Here is a 17,170-nt window from a genome sequence, read left to right as displayed (position 1 = left end):
GGCCACGGCGAAGTGAAGGAGAGCTGGGGGAGTGAGAGCTTCCAATGCCCTGGGAAAGCTTCCAGAGACACTCGCCTCTCCTGCCCTCGCTGGGCCGAGGAGGGAGGCCCAGCCGTTGTTGGCAGACATCTTAAGGCTGTAGTGGGAAGCCAGGCTTGGGCTGAGTGAACCAAGAGAAGGCACAGAGGCGTAGCTGAGAACACCGAGTCCAGCCGGCCCTGGAGCCTCATGACACTGGACTTCCCAGGTAGCCCAAGTGGCTAAAAAGACCCTTGTTGTTAAAGCCGATTGGAATGTCTCGTTGCATGTTGACGCAATGCTTCCCAATGGACACAGGCAGCGAGAAAGTGTAAGCAAGGAGACATGGTTCTCACTGAGCCCACAGTTTATTCCAAAAGATAAATACCAAAAGGCTGCAACTGGAAAAGACTGACCCAAGTGTTTGCACTTGCTGTCCACTTCTGATCTCACAACAAGTTCAACTGATTTGTGTGTGTTTGTGTGTGTGTCAGTGATTGACAGGCCAAGGGCTAGGTTGATGATCAAGGCATCAATGCGCCCCCAAGTCCCTTGGCCAGTGGACACAGGCCAGTTAGCAGGGTTGGGGGTCGCTCCTGCCAATGGCTCCTGCACCAAGTTTTCCGGTTAGGTGCTGTGTCGGGGATTCTTACTCACTTCCTTCATGACAAGGTAGGGTCAATGCTGGTCCAAAGAGTGGCCAGCCTTCCGTCTTAGCCACGTACACTCTATTGTGGGTGCTTGCCTCCTGAATTCCTGGGCCCCCTGCCCCTGCAGCCCCTCTCGGGTGCATGCAGGACAACTCCTCTAACTGCTAGAATGGGTGCTCCTTGATGGCCCAGCAAGACACCAAGTGGGAGGGCAGCAGCCCAGGTATGTGCAGGTGACCTGGCTGGGTACAGAAAACCCAGCCCAACCTGCAAACTATTCACAAGTCAGGATAAATGAGTTTATCAGGGGGTCTGGAATTGTTTGTCTCTATACCAGCAACAGTAATAAAATGCATTTTTAAAAATAAAGATACATCATTTGCAAGAACGTCAGAAAACCAGAGCTGGGATAAATTGAACAAAATACACATAAAACCCAATGTAGAGAACTATAAAACATTAGTAAGGAAAATTGAAAAAGACCGAAGAACTAGAGAAATAACTCAAGTTCATGGACTTAAACACTTGATAATTTGAACTTTTTGTTCTCCCCAAATTTATGTAGCAATTCGATTTCATAGACAAGCTGATTTTAAGATGTATGTGGAAATTCATCAGGTCGAGAGTAGCCAAGACGTTCCTGAAGGAAAAGAACGAAGTGAGAAGACCTGTTTTACCAGGGGCCTAGACATAAAGCTCAATAACGGGGCCCGTGTGATACTGGCATAAGAGGCAACGGGGCACAGCAGAAAGCAGCAGCAACTGCAGGCATGCCTGGGCACTTGCGAAGAAGAGTGTCCTTTCATACTACGAAACTGGCACCCTACCTCGTCACTTCAGCCCCCAACTCGACTTCAGGCGGACTGCAGAGCCAAATGGCAATGTAAACAACACAGCTTCTGGTAAAGTACTTTCTTAGACCCAGAAAGCTCTAATCATTAAGAAAAAGACTGCTATGAGGGCCCACATTAGAACAAGTCACACCCTTAGGAGAGTGAGAAGGATCAGCTCTTTCCAATTCCTTTAACCAGCTGAGGGCTCCTGCCAAGGACATATTCAAATACTGCTTGCCAGGAAAGTGAGCAAAAGCCAACAGGCACACCCCAAAGGGGCTAGGAAATGGTCAATAAATATATCAAAAGGTACGTGCAAATGCAAAGTAAAACCACAATGTCATGCCACTGCATGGCCCCCAGAATGGCTAACACAAAACACAATGAGGAAAGCATAACACGAAGCCCTGGCGGCCACACGGAGCCCCGGGACACTAATTCACTGCTCATACACGTCTCTGGGGAAAGCTGCTGGTGCCGCCACAAAGCTGGCCCCCCACACGCACTGCGACCCAGCGATCCCACCCCACAGGACCAGCAGTTCCCAACAGACCCTAACTTACATTCCAAATCAAATACTAAGGAGTAAAATCAGCAATGTTTATGAAGACTAATAATACACCATATTCTAATGCTTAATCTTGGAATGGATAGGCAATTTAATACCAGGAATTTTGTCAGTCAATAAAGTAACGGAGAAACCCAAGACAAAAAATAAACAGTAAAGCTGACACTGATAGACTGCCAACCACTGTCCAACAGCTGCTCTTGCCACTGCTCAAACCTGTCAGCTTCCTTGGTCCTCCCGATGGCCTGGCTGGGACAGTGCCTTGGGCCACACAGCCCTGAGCCCCAGACCCCAGGCCTTGCGCCACACACACTGCCTCCAAGGCAGATGCCAGGAAGGCCCTTAAAATCCCGTAGCCATCACTGATAAAAATAAGCTTGGAAATAAAAATAAGATTACTAGAAAAGAAACATTCAGTAAGGTAAGAGCCATTTATGAAAAATGAAAGCAAAGAATTGATCTCAAGTGTTATGGTGGGGGCGGGGGGGGGGTTACAGCCCTTAAATCCAGCTTTTATTACAACAAAGAATAGTCCACGCAAAGAAAATGGGAGAATGTGGGAAGAATTTTAGACCAACCCAACATAACCAAAGAAAGGCTGCTGTCCTGTTAGCATGAAAACCAGACGCATCGTTGTTGAGCTTGGTTGTTGAGCATGGTTGTTAAGGGAAACCAACCCAACAGGTTATGAAGAACAAGGCTGAGGGCAGGTGCGCTTGGCCCTGTGTGGCCGCCATCCTGGGGAGCCGGCCTGGCCCTCGCGCTGTGGCTCCAGAGCTCGCTCTGCCGTCGAGGCGCACTGCACGCGGGACCTCCTCAGCCGGTGGTCTCACGGCCTAGCAGGACAAAATGCTCTTCCTACTCTTTGGCGTTTATTCTTTTTGTTATTGATGTGGCGCCCCAAAACACAGTCGTCGAACCCTGTGCCCCTCGGGTATCTGGAAGGTGGGTGAGTCTAGAGCGTGGTTCTGCTCAGGTGAACGGCTACTTCTCCCATTTCCAGCAGGAGCTGCTGCCCTTTGGCAGGAAACCCAGCTGAGTCACTCCAGGTGTTAAGAAAAACGTCCCCAGAGAAATGCCCAAGAATCATCTTTCCTTCCACGAAATCTCCGTGATATGTGGGGTGAAGCAAGTCTGGGGCAATGCCACCTCCCATAAAACTCATGAAAAAGGAGGGCATGGTTCAGAGGGGGGCGGTGGGGGCCTGCTGCCCCCTCCAGGCTCGGCGCCTTGGCCCAACATGTGTGGCCACAGTTAGGATCAGGGACCGTGACGTCCAATCAGGGCTGAGGGGAAAGGCAGGGGCCCCAAGTCGTGGTCCCGGCGGACGTCAGCAGGGCTGGGACAAGCCGGGAGCCTGGGAGCCCGGCAAGAGGCGCAGACAGCACCCAGTCCTCCTGGCACTGCGCTCCACCCAGGTCAAGGCCTGGGCCTGGCGGGGGATGTGTCAGGACGGCCCAGAAACAACCCCGTGCAGAGGGGCCCCACAGGGGCTGCCGGGGGCGGGTGGGCTGGCGGCACGGGCCAGGAGAGGGGTTTGGGGCCCGGCCCGGCTAAAGGGAGGCAGAGGGGTGCAGGCAGGAGGCCGGTCCTCCAGGGCCGCAGGGCCACGGCAGAGCAGGGCTCCCGGGGACACGACAACTGGTGCGCGGACTCGGTGCGGAGGCAAAGCCACAGGTCACTCTTAAGCCGCCAGGACAGACACGTTGGAATTATCCTACCAGGTCAGTACTTCAGCACTTCAGTCTTTCATTAATAATATTTCATTGCCACAAATGGCATCTACTAAAATTAAAATAAACTTTAAGATATAAGCTAAAGCAACTAAGAATCTGTCCAAATGAAGGAAAGAAAAATTAAGAAAAAAAGAGGAAAATAAGATAGAAAAAAATGTGGGACAAACTTTAAAGGAACTAAAAATGAAAGAGATGCAAGAAAAAGAAATTATTAAAAGAACAGAGAAGGTTTTAAAAGGTTAAAAAGGAAAGGACCTTGAAATCGAAATTACAAAATTAGTTCAGAAAAAGATAAAGAAAGAAGTTACAAAGACAACAACAACGAAAAGTTAAAGATGAAGGTGCGACAAAAACCCACCCAAAAACCAGTTAAAGGAAAAACCCGGGTGTGCTGAGAGTGGGAGCTGGAGCCCTGAGCCAGGGTGGGCGCCCAGCACATGGGTCAGCGCGGGAGGGAAGCGCGGGGAGGCGTGGCGCCGCCAGCGTCCTGGGAGGGGGGAGGCCAGGTGAGGTCCAAGCCGCAAGGCCGGGCTGCATGCCCGCGGCCAGGGCAGCGCAGCGAGCTGAGGCCGGACGCTCCTCTCACCCCTGCCTGCCCTTGCCCCGCTCTGTCCCCAGCCTTTGCGCAGAGGGGCCTCCTGCCCGCTGGGTGCTCTGAGGCATGTAATCCCGGGCAAGAGCTCTCCACTGACCTGCTTCTGACTCCAATCCACTGAGGGCCTGGTAATCCGGGACACCCCAGCTGCCTGGCTTAGTTTACCTGGGTGTATTCTTTAATTTGAATGTGTGTGCTAAATAAAGATACAAAACACAAATGCAGCACAAACACATTCGTCAATATTGCGCAGGTAAAATAACAACAAAAAATACCAAAAAAACCCCCCACAAAATAAATCCCAGACAGGGGTGTTTCAAGTCTTGCATTTGGTTCTGAATTCTGCGGCAATGTGGCCACAGGCTGGAGTTTTGCTACACAGGTTCTGCCACAGCAGGACCTCGAGTTGAGCCGGGGGAGTCCCAGCACAGCGGCCCTGCACCCTGTGTCCTTCATCTCTGCCGGGCAGGCGCAGGCTGCTGCGGGATTGCGCAGGACGGCCGGGTGCTGGTGCCTGCAGAGGTGGCGCAGCGCCTGAACACCCTCCTGGCTCCCGGCCAGCGCCTCCTGCTAAAAGCCCCCATGGTTGTCGCACAGGTGGGGCCGGGGTGGGTGACGCTCTGGGGTCTGGGCTCGCTTCACTTCTGGAGCCACTGACCCCAGACACTGCTCCTGGGCTCCGAGCACCTTAAATACCATAAAGTCAAAGATGAAACCGTTTAGGTCACCCTGATGAACGGCATTTCTAAGGCTGGATTGTTACAGCAGCAGAACACCCTCTAAAACCAGTAAGAACAACAAAATAAAAAGGCACCAAATGCCAGCAGAGCTGCCCCTGCCTTAGTGTGAGTGAGTGAGTGAGTGTGGTGAGAGCCGGGTGTGTGCCCAGAGCCAGGCGAGTGTGCCCAGAGCTGGGCAATAGTGGTGAGAGATGGGGAAGCGTGCCAAGAGCTGGCCAAGTGTGCCCAGAACTGGGTAATAGTGGTGAGAGCTGGGCGAGTGTGCCAAGAGCCGCGCAAGTGTGGTGAGAGATGGGCGAGTGTGCCCAGAGTTGGGTGAGTGTGGTGAGAGATGGGCAAATGCGCCAAGAGCTGGATAATAATGGTGAGAGCTGGGCAAGCGTGGTGAGGGACGGGTGAATGTGTCCAGAGCCAGGTGAGTGTGCTAGAACCAGGCAAGTGTGGTGAGAGCCAGGTGAGTGTGCCCAGAGCTCGCACATGTAACCCAGCAGGTGTAAGCATGTGAAACAAGAGGGAACCAGTGTCAGTACGCCCTCTGCTTAGCATCTACACACGCTCTGCTTTGCCTACGCACTGCATGTGCACTGCACTGAGTGGGAGACGGCAGTGTGGCTCACAGGCAGCACAGCGCACAGCCACCATAGGCACCCGTAACTGCCAGCCTCCTGCAGAGCCTGCACCCCATGCCCACATCCTGGACCTTTAGGCAAGTGTGCTCTTCTGTGGGCCTGGCTTCTTGCATGTGCAATGACGTCGCTGAGATTGTCCATGCTGTCGCATGCAGTGGAGGTGGCTGTCACCGCTCTGGGACCCCTCTGCCCAGGTGAGACCCCTGGGCTGTCCATTCTCGTGCTGACGGGGGCAGTGCTCGTGGTCCTGCCACACGGGCCAGCCCAGCCACGAAGCTGTGTGGAGGGAAAGCGCCGGCTCAGAGCAGGACCGTATCTTCACTGGGGACAGCCCCCTCCATGTCCCCTTCTCCAACATGCCCACATCACCAAGAATGAGGACTGACGGTCCCCTTCTCTCTCCTAAACAATGACGCAGCAGACATCCTGAGACATCTCCCCGGCACAGTTGTGCTTAGGTAGGACGGATTCCCAGCTGGAGCGCTCTGCGCCAGAGTGCAGTCACATTTCACATGTTGACCGGCACCACCCAGGTGTCTTCCTGAGGAGCCTCAGTGGCAGCACCGCACCACACTGCACTGCCCCCACCACTGGTGCTCCCCACTCCCCAACACTGCTGCTCCCCACCTGGTGCTCCCTGCTCCCCTCCTGGTGCTCCCTGCCTGCTGCTCCCCACTCCCCAACACTGATGCTCCCCACTCCCCTCCTGGTGCTCCCTGCCTGGTACTCCCCACCTGGTGCTCCCTGCCTGGTGCTCCCCGCTCTCCTCCAGTGCTCCCTGCCTGGTACTCCCCACCTGATGCTCCCTGCCTGGTGCTCCCCACCTGGTGCTCCCTGCTCCCCTCCGGGTGCTCCCTGCCAGGTGCTCCCCACCTGGTGCTCCCTGCTCCTCACCACTGGTGCTCCCTGCCCCCCTCCTGGTGCTCCCTGTCACCGCATCCGTGTTGCCATGCTCCCATGCTGCACTGCCATCAAACATTCATTGGCCTGTTGAATGAGACAGGGCTTGCTCTGCGCTCATTTCAGTGAGGGACCGTGGCGGCTGTTTTTAATGACTGCTGCCCCCTCCCCACCTTGGCTTGGGAGCTGCATGCTCAGGGTGGTGAGCACAGGCAGAGGACAGAAGACGGAGCCCAGGCTCCAGCAAAGGAAAGAAGCCAAGGACACGAGGGGCCCACAGAGAAGGTCTGGAAGGAGCAGCCAGGAGAGGGCAGGGGCACCAAGGAATGGGTGCATCTAGGGAGATGGGGAAAGAGAGCCTGAGGAGGGACAGGCACTCGCGAGCTAAAGGCTGCAGACAGCATACAAGGCAGCTGAGAACTGGAGCTGGATGGAGCGCTGGGAAGGCATCCCAAGCATGTTTGGGGGACGTCTGGGGAGGAAGCATCTTTAGGGTGGCTCGTGTGGTTGATGAAGGCAGGAGGAAGGGGGCTGCATGCTGGGGCTTCACGATGGCAACAAGAGAGTCATCCACTGTCAGCATGGCAAGTGGGAGGGAAGGGTTTGCAGCCTGGGGGGGGACCGGGTCCATACGGGGGCCAGTCTGGCAGCCCTGTCTCTGAGGGACAAGAGGCTCCCCTCCTGAGGATGGCAGGCGCTGGCTCATGCTCTAGAGATGCCCTGGCATGATGGTGGCTCTTCAGGGCCTCCCAGGACCCTCTCCTCGATTCCTCTACAGACCCCGAGATGGCCTGGCCCTCTCCTCCTAGATTCCTCCATGGACCCTGAGACAGCACCACCTCTCACGGGTGAGGACAGGAGGCGCTGGGAGGCCAAGAGGCTCCTGGGACGTTGCAGAGCTGGCCGAGCAGCCTCTGCAGGCTTCTCTTCCTCCCCAGGCTTCTGCCACAGCAACCGGCTCCCCTCAAGTGTGAGCGTGAACCTGTTCACCACACCCAGACCGTGCACGTGAACCTGCTCACCTCACCTGGAGCAAAAGCGTGAACCTGCTCGCCTCACCCGAAGCGAGAGTGTGAACCTGCTCACCTCACCTGAGGTAAGCATGAGCGTGAACCTGCTCGCCTCACCCAGAATGAGAGTGTGAACCTGCTCGCCTCACCTGAGGTAAGCATGAGCACAAACCTGCTTGCCTCACCCAAAGCGAGAGTATGAACCTGCTCACCTCACCTGAGGTAAGCATGAGTGTGAACCTGCTCGCCTCACCCGGAACGAGAGCGTGAACCCGCTCGCCTCACCCAGAACGAGAGCGTGAACCCGCTCGCCTCACCCAGAATGAGAGCGTGAACCTGCTCGCCTCACCCGGAATGAGAGCTGGACCGTGTCCACTCAGGGCCTGCCTTCCTGACCATCCATGGTCCTTCTCTGTTTAGCAAAGGCACAAACAGAACAGACCCCTGGGGCACGTCCAGGGCGGTACAGACGGCCCCGGGCCCCGCGACCCGCACAGCCGGGCTGGCCCGTGGCCGATGTTCGCCGTCGGCTCTCCTGAGCCGCTTCCACAGGTTCTGTGGGCGCAGGCTCCTTGAACCCACATTGCCAGGCTGCGCCCGCAGCGCCCACGGCTCACCCCATTCACCGTGCTGGCTCCTGGCGCAGCGAGAGCTTATCAAAGCTGCTCCTCTGTTCACTTCCAATGTGACTTCATTTGCTCTCACGCGAGCAGCTTCCCTGCTTGGGGCCGAGCAGTCTGAAGTTGGGAACTGCTGTCCCCACCACAGAGAGGGGCTGAGCAAGCTGTGGGTGGGTGGTCCTTGCCAGCGTCCCACTGCTGCGAGGCTTGGGGCCCACCCAGACCCCTCAGGACCCCCATGCAAGCTGCGTACTGCAGAGAGCACATGGGAGCTTCTACCTGGGGCAGCACCTGCGGCACTGGATGTCTGAGGCCTGGCGCACCAATTCCTGAGACCAGCTGAAGCTGCGTGTAGGACAAGGAGACCCCGGGGGCTCCCCGGGCCTCAAGACTGCCGCTGGCACGAAGCCAAGCTCCCTGGAGTTGCCTGGCTCTGGGCCCTCTGCTCCCTGAGGGCACCACCCCCGAAGCCCTCCTCCAGCCAAGCCTCCCCTCCCTCCCCGGGGGCAGGTCTGGCCGCTCCTGGCGCCTCCCTCCATGCGCCCTGCGCGTTGCAGTGTCCCTTAGCCCTCCCCGTGGAAACGCACATGTGTCAGCTGGAACATTGAACAAGGAGGCCAGGGTGGGGTCCAGGAGCACACACAGAAGGCACTGCCTGGCACTGATTCGTGTTTTAGTCTAGTATCTATTGGCTAATAAAATCATCAACACAATTATTCAGAGCTTTTTAAGTTAAATTTCTATTCAAACACCAAAACTATTTTTTGAACTAAGCTTCGTTTAGCATCCTTGCCACTACAGCTCAGACAGTTTAAAAACCAGCTCCAGGCCTGTGCAAGTTAACAGCCCCTCCGATTTCTATGCTTTTCTCCCACGTGCTCTGCAGTCTGCGGGTTCCTAGCCAGGACTGCCCGCACACACGAATCTGGAAAACGTGCTGTTTTTGCTCTTGTTGGTGCTCCTGTTGGCTTCAGGGGCCCTATAGAAGTCCAGGCAGAAGATTAAGTGTGTATTCAGATCTTTGGGCACACTGATCAGGGCTCCTGGGAGAGTGGAGCATTTCCACCCAGGCGTCCCTCTGCAGAGAAGCCCATGAGCCATGCCCTGTGAGTCTGGGATGCGCTCGCCCTGGGTGCCGTGCCTGTCACAGGCACTTCCTTTCCCAGCGCCCTGAGCCCCATGAGTAGCCACAGTGGAAGAGGAACAAAGGTGCAAAGGGCGTGAGTTTGATGATTAGTTGCACCCTTCTTTGCACAACCAAGAAGAAAGCCACTAGTTGAGCTGGTTATCATTTCCCAGTTTTACTTTTAGCCAAACAATTGTGAAAGCACTTCTGTACTCTGTCTGAACACAGACGGCCCTCACACATGCACGTTGCATGCACACACGTCCACACAGCACCCACATGTGTAGATACACACAAGCACATGCATGTGCATGCAGTGCACACACAGGTACACATGTACATATAGGCAAACTCCGTCAATTCCAGTTTTAGAGGAAGCTGAAGGCGGACTGCTCAGGAGCGTGGAGGAAGCCCACGTCACCATGCACGTAAGCTTTCCTCTCGCACGGTCTAGATCAGTGGTTCTTAAACTTGTGGTGGCATCAGCATCCCCTGGAGGGCTTGTGGAATCACAGGTTCTGATTCAGAGACCCTGGGGTGGGCCTGAGCACGTACATCTCCAGAGTTCTCAGGGGATGGTGATGCGGATGGTGCAGGACCTGCCTGTGGAGATGCACGGGCCACATGGCTTCATGACCTCAGTGAGGCTGCGCTGCTGGCTGGCGGCGTGAGCCGCGGGGCAGCTGAGCGCACAGCTCTCCCCCTCACGGCCCTCCACTGGCTCACTTGCTCCACCCGGGGAACCCAGTTACAGAAGCCCCTCCTCCTGAGCCCTGAGGCCCCTAAGTCCGCATCAGCAGAAAGCACGTCGCTGCAGAAGGCTCCGACAGCACAGAGCACTCTGCCCCTGCCCTCCCGAGGCCCCCGCATGGTGACCATCTGCTGTGCGGAGGCGCCGGGTGCTCGGCTCGGGACTCAGACCATGGCCGTCCTCGTGCACGTCGGCGGGGGTTTCCTGTGTGCTACATAATGGCCTGATTGAGTTTCTTGTGGTCCTGGGACTACTTCTAAATCAAAATTTAAAAAACACAAATGGGAAAATAATCCCGTTTCTGAACAACCAAAAGAGAACCAACTTGGATATGTATTAAAAAACAGAAAGAAACGCAGCACACAAGAAACTCACAGCCCATTAGGTAGAAAACTGTATATACTACAGCTAATCAAGGAAAATCCTTCTGTGAGAAGTGATGTATGATTTGAAATTGAAAATCTAAGTATTTTAGTAGCATATAATAGCAAGGTTAAGTGTATATTGCCATCTTTGTCATTTTCTATCTATACCACATTCCCTTTTGAAAATAAGGATCTCAGGACTAGTCAATCACTTCTAAAAATTTGAGGCAATCAGTCCATATTTGTTTTCATGTAAAACAAATGAATCCAGACCCAAAGCTAAGGATATTAAGAAGCTAGCCCCATTTTTTAAATCTCCCAACTGATGTTAAAGAGAATGCCGGCCCTGCTTCTCTGAGACAGTGATGCTGCAAGGTGCCCTGGCATCAGCACGCCTACAGAAGCATCCGGGAAGGAGTGGGGTGCCCCACTTATTGACTGCCAAGCATCCGGAGGACTGGGCACACATGCCTTTTGTTTCGGTATTAGGACAGTCGTTTTTGAAAAGTATAACTGGGACACAATTTTATAGTTTCTGCATTGTTACATTTGCATTATTTCTCAAAAAACAATTAATAAGGGAAAATAAACATCCCTTAACACTTGCTGGGGTACAGGTTCTCTATTAGAGAAAGCAGTACTCCTTTTTCCCTAAAGGCTGTAACTGGCAGTGGCCAACGGGGAGATATAATTTTATAATTTTATTAGCATGGACACACACGGCTATCACTAGAGCAAGCCTTATCCTTTGCTCCTGCATATGGAAGATGATGTGTTCATGCTAAGTCGAGGTATTTGGAGCTTAAGTTAGGTGGAGAGGAGAAAGGAAGCAGAAATGTTAAAACCTTCATCAAAGCACACAGAACCTTCTCCAAGTATGAAAGAAGCATTTATAATCATCATAAAGATTGACTTTTTCTACCCTATCTTAATGAAATAAAATAGAAAAAAATTGCCCTTCCCTAAGAAATATACCTTTAGAAATACCACATTTGATTCATTCAAAGGCTGGAGTTGGAAGGCCCTGGATATTACTGTAAATGCAGAATATTTTTATAAAGCATTACTTTCAAGAATAGAAAAGCTACTTTTGCTACAGACAGTTCAACTATCATTTTTTACAATCAACATGCAGAGTAATTTACAACGCTGTTTTCTCATTTGGAAGTCATTTACTACTGTGAACTTGGCATAATTCTAGAGGCTAAAACCCAGAAAGCTGGTGAAAACACAGAGGAGAAATATTTTATCTTTGAAACAGCAAAAATAAACCTTTTCTCTGATGAAAGATGTTTAAGTCAAATACCACTGTGGCTCTGGCTCTGGCAAACTCTATTAGGAAGCATTTCTTCCAGGCCACGCAAACCGGAACATGTAACGCATCTGAGCCAGCACTGGTGTTGCCCAGTGCACGGCCACTGTGGACGGTCGATGTTTTCCTTGAGACTTGCCCATTCTGTTCACCAGTGGTTTCTGGTATTACAAACACTTCAGCTCATTTACAGGACAAGCAAAAACACATGAAGTGCCATTATTTATAAGCTACAAAGCTCATGTTTGTTCTAGAAACACTTTAAAACCGTTACACATTCTACATACGCTTTATCATGAAGGAATCACATTCCTTGGCCTTTCCCAGATAAGAAAAGTATGTTATATTTCTCACTATAACTATCAAGCTTCCAAGGTGCAGGTTCATACATGCGTTAACTTTATTCTGATGTTTTAATTTTACATTGCTTTTCTAATGGTGGAAGCCAACCGCTCACTTGTTAATTTCAGAGGTCAGTACTATCAAAGATAAGGCAGGGGTCAAAGGCACTGGACCCTGGTACCACTAGGATTACTGAAATTCCTATGGGTGAGAATTACATTGCCAGACCATATGCACCCACAGTGTCATTCATTACTAAACATCTGTAAAATCACGCATTTACTTTTCTATCAGTAGTAACACTTTAACATTGCAAACTGTTAAGAGTTGATGTCAATCCTTAGGAATGAACCATATTATTAATATAGAGACCCTAATGTGACTATCATTATTTGAATGTCTAAAACTATTTATAAATGTATCATAATTTCTATTCTTTTCACCATAGAGAAAAACTGTGTGCCCTGCTCCAATCCCACCATTTTCCTTGGCAGTCTACACAATCCTGTCACGCTGCTCGCTCGCTCCCTGCAGAGCAGTTTGGGGGCTCCTGGGGATGGGTCCAGGGCTGCTCCCCACCAGTGCAGTCGCAGCCAGCCGTCCTCCCTAGTCGCCTTGTCGATGGATTTGACTCCTGCCTCTCTGAGAACCCTCCTAAATCTCCTTACCTCAGAACAAAGCAGCTCTGCGAGACCAGAAAGGATTGGGGTTGATGTGGATTTCAGACAGATGGTCACTCTTTCCCTGTTTAGAGAAGATGGAAAATGCTAAAGGAGAAAAATTAGAGTGATGTTTTGTTCTAAACCAAAGAAGGCTACAATTCCATTGGTCCCAGGTTGGAAGCCTCGTGACATGGGACCAAGCACATGTGACCTACTTTTCGCCCAAATCCCTTGGCTTCCTTGGAGGGGGTGCCAGCACTGATGTGCTGTCATTTCAATGATGCTGTCCCCACAAAGGGGCCACTGAACAAAGCACTGTGCCTGCAGGACACACACTGGAGCAGTTATGCCTGGAATAGGAGGGGGTCCAGTATGAACCAAACACGGCTCGCCAGACTTGTGCTGCCCGATGGTTGTGGGCTGTGTGCTCAAGGCAGGCCAGGTGTCCACACAAAGCTGGCCTCACCAGACCACAGTGGCTGGTCCTGGGTGTGGCGAGCAGTGGGTGCACAGGGCTCCTCTGGACTGCCACCACGAGATACCTAAGCTGGCACAAGTGCAAAATAATTCCCTCCTTTCCCAGTTTTTTCTACACCATAACCTAGAGCTTCTGGGCCTAGCCCTAAAAGTGTGCTTAAAAATGGAAGAATAGGGAAGCAGACTTGGCCCAGTGGTTAGGGCATCCACCTACCACATGGGAGGTCCGCGGGTCAAACCCCGGGCCTCCTTGACCCATGTGGAGCTGGCCCATGCACAGTGTTGATGTGCGCAAATAGTGCCGTGCCATGCAGGGCTGTCCCCAGCGTAGGGGAGCCCCACGCTCAAGGAGTGTGCCCCGTAAGGAGAGCCGCCCAGCACGAAAGAAAGCGCAGCTTGCCCAGGAATGGCGCCGCACACACGGAGAGCTGACACATGATGATGCAACAAAAAGAAATACAGATTCCAGGTGCCGCTGATAATGATAGAAGTGGTCACAGAAGAATACATAGCAAATGGACACGGAGAGAAGACAACTGGGGGGGAGAAATAAGTAAAAAAATAAATCTTTAAAAAAAAAATGGAAGAACGCGTTCCGGCCGTGAAAGACACCCTGCTGTGTGGGTTGCAACGTGGGTAGTGGGGGACATAAAGACACGATTCAGGGTCCAAGAGCTCAGGCACTCGGGGCCCGTGAGGGAATGATGTGGACGGCGCGTGCACTGTTCACCTGCAAAGACTGGGTGGCCACCAGCCAACCACAGCTGCCGTCCAGCTCCATCTATTATCCCACCACCTTACACAAAAGCCAGATGCGGAAAATAATAAAAACACATGCATGGTAGCTGTAAAAATATGACTACGAAAAGGAATTGCTAGGCGGTGGGGAAGGGGATGTGTGCGCTGCCGGGGCAGCGCTGGGGTGGTCGGTGCGTGGGGAATGGCGTGCGGCCTTCTCATCCCAAGGGAGGTGTGCAGCTCTTACTGCCTGATCACGACAGTCGGCTGACTTCCCATTACAGAAAAAAATTAAAATAATACAAGTATTGGCTGTTCATTACAGAAAAGAAGAGAAAAATGCATATAGGCAAAAAATGACCAGCACTATCATTACCCAGCAACGGCTACTGTGGATAGTGTGATACTCCAGGGCCCACCTAGTCGGACTTTTTCCTAGTGTGTCCACGTTATTACATATTTTTAACAAAAATAGGACGAAACCACCCATGGTTGCCCCATTTTTCTCACTTAACACTATAAACTAGATATGTGTCATGCCCATATATTTAAATCTACCTAACTGACCAGATTCGCCATGGCGCTCCATTTCATGAGGGGAGGTATCAAATCTGCAGCAGCTGCCCACCTCGGGTATTTCGGATTGTTACAGTAAACAATGCTTCAAGAACAGCCTTTGAGCAGACCTGTCTGTCCTCTTATTTCCTTGGACTACACTCCCGGAAATGCAATTTCTGCTCGTATTTTCCCACTCCTGGTGGGTTGGATCACCCCAGTATCCTCACTCACTGGGGCCGGCGCTGCCGTCCGGCGTCTGGACAAGGTGGTGAGGAGGAGCACCCAGCCTGCACCCAGCACTAAGCACACAGGCAGCACCCAGCCAGCACCCAAAACATAGGCAGCACCCAGCCAGCACCCAGCACACAGGCAGCACCCAGCACCCAGCCAGCACCCAGCACACAGGCAGCACCCAGCCAGCACCCAAAACATAGGCAGCACCCAGCCAGCACCCAGCACACAGGCAGCACCCAGCACCCAGTCCACACCCAGCACACAGGCAGCACCCAGCCAGCACCCAAAACATAGGCAGCACCCAGCCAGCACCCAGCACACAGGCAGCACCCAGCACCCAGCCAGCACCCAGCACACAGGCAGCACCCAGCCAGCACCCAAAACATAGGCAGCACCCAGCCAGCACCCAGCACACAGGCAGCACCCAGCCAGCACCCAGCACACAGGCAGCACCCAGCACACAGGCAGCACCCAGCACCCAGCCAGCACCCAGCACACAGGCAGCACCCAGCCAGCACCCAGCTCGCACCCAGCACCCAGCACAGAGGCAGCACGCCGTGGGCCTGGCCTGCTCCAAACGTTTACTGTATATGTAGCTCACTTACTCCCCGCAGGTCCCCTTATGCTCCTGTATTAGCAGCTGAAAGCCACAGGGGCAGAGTCACCAAGGGCGCGCTCAAGGTCACAAAGCTGATGGAGCCGGGGTCGCCATCCAGGCCATCTGGCTCAGGGCCGTGCCCTTGATCGTGGGTAATCGAAGGCGACCATGAGCTGCGGACCGAAAATCAATCTCCGCATTGGTCACGTGCAGGTCTTTGGCGACCTTGATGAGACAAGTTCGGTGAAGTGTTTGGGGGAAAAACGTGGAAGAGGAAGTGGATGTGACAGGAACAGCGTCAAAGGCCTGGGTAGTCAACTGGAGCCAAGGGGCCAGAGCTGGCTGTCCTGGGCAGGGGTCAAGGGGTGCTCACATGCTGGAGGGAAGCGGACGGCTGAAGCTGGAGGGCCAGAGAATGGGAAGGCCTGCAGCCGCAGAATCCCTGAGGAGATGAGAGGGAAAGGGACCAAGGACAAGGGGACACAGAGGACAGAGCTCGGATCCCTGGCGATGGCCAAGAGCAGGGGCGGCCCAAGGCCAGAGGGGGCAGAGGGACTGAGAGATTGTGGCATCTGGGAGCCAGGGAAAAAAACGTTACCATGAAGCTGCAAGCTGCTGAGAGGACAAGGCCAAGTGAGACGGGGACACGGAGCGGGGAGGGGCTGGGAGGCCCATGAGGGACAATGGGGGAGGGGCTGGGAGGCCCCTGGCGTAGTGGGGGGGAGGGGCTGGGAGGCCCCTGGGGGAGCATGGGGTGGCCAGGAGCAGTTTTGGAGGGGAGGCTGCCTGGCCTCCCAGGTGCTGCTGTGGGCCGAGGGGGGCTGAGGGGGCAGGGAGAGGCGGCCCCTCCGGCAGCTGCCTTACGGCCGCACTGGGCAGGTGGGCCCGACCTTGGGACAAGGTGTATCCACCAGATTCTACACCGTGAAGCCTCCATTTCCCTTTTCCATCCTCTATTAAACCACACTCAAGAGGACAAGGGACTAAGCTCCAGCTCCTTGAAGGGCACAGCATGACCACGGGTTATTTGAAATGCCTTTTTGAAGATTTCCCCTTTTCGGCAGTTACGTGTTCTGTCATTTATGGATATCAGTATCTCTCTAATGCTTGGGTCATAACCAGTCCTACATTACGTATTTTGTTTGGCTGCTGGAAGGTCTCTCAGGTTGGCTCCTGCGTCCCTTTGAAGTTTTGAATATTTTGGTTGTTTCTGGGGGTGAGGGTGAGCTCGCCCTTACTTTCTTCCTCACTACAAAGTGCTCCAGGCCCATCCATTCCTTGCCCTGCTCCGGCCCTGGGAAGGGCCCTCTCTCTACAGAGCTCAGGTTCCTTCTATTTTGAGGCATTTTGGTAGGTAGAGGATAATGGCCACCTAAATAACCCCACAAAAGGCACATTAGCACATGTAAATCAGGACTTGGTGTGAAAAACGGTACACTCAGCCTGAAATGCACGATTTTAACTGATGTCAGCCAATATGGCAGTCCCTCCCAACATGCAACCTTTAATGCTGTAAAGAACCTAATAGTGTGAAAATTAGAAATCGATTTTAAATTTCAAATTTAGGAAAAGGATGTGAACAAACCTGTTTACTTTTTCTCTGAAACCACTAAAATAAACAAAGACACTCAGCAGACCACTGGAGTTTTGAGAAACAGTGAAAAATCAAGATTACAGTTCACAGGTCAAACAAGTAGCTGCGGAAGGA

The 17,170-nt window shown here is 53.1% G+C and overlaps 1 protein-coding gene across 10 annotated transcripts in view; it reads right to left on the bottom strand.

Annotated features, from left to right (window-relative positions):
• Positions 1 to 17,170, bottom strand: part of PCBP3 (poly(rC) binding protein 3) — a 398,007-nt gene that overhangs the window by 63,087 nt on the left and 317,750 nt on the right. The window contains exon 4 of one of the 10 annotated variants that reach the window (XM_058296369.2): positions 12,864 to 12,939. The exons of the other annotated variants lie outside the window; for them this stretch is intronic. The gene's annotated coding sequence lies outside the window, so the exon portion shown is untranslated. The remainder of the gene's footprint in view (positions 1 to 12,863; positions 12,940 to 17,170) is intronic. 10 annotated transcript variants of the gene reach the window in all.

This window comes from Dasypus novemcinctus, chromosome 4 (assembly GCF_030445035.2).
Source record: "Dasypus novemcinctus isolate mDasNov1 chromosome 4, mDasNov1.1.hap2, whole genome shotgun sequence".
Taxonomy (NCBI): domain Eukaryota; kingdom Metazoa; phylum Chordata; class Mammalia; order Cingulata; family Dasypodidae; genus Dasypus; species Dasypus novemcinctus.
The sequence above is the reverse complement of the archived record's forward strand: the minus strand, read 5'-3'. Positions and strand labels throughout refer to the sequence as shown.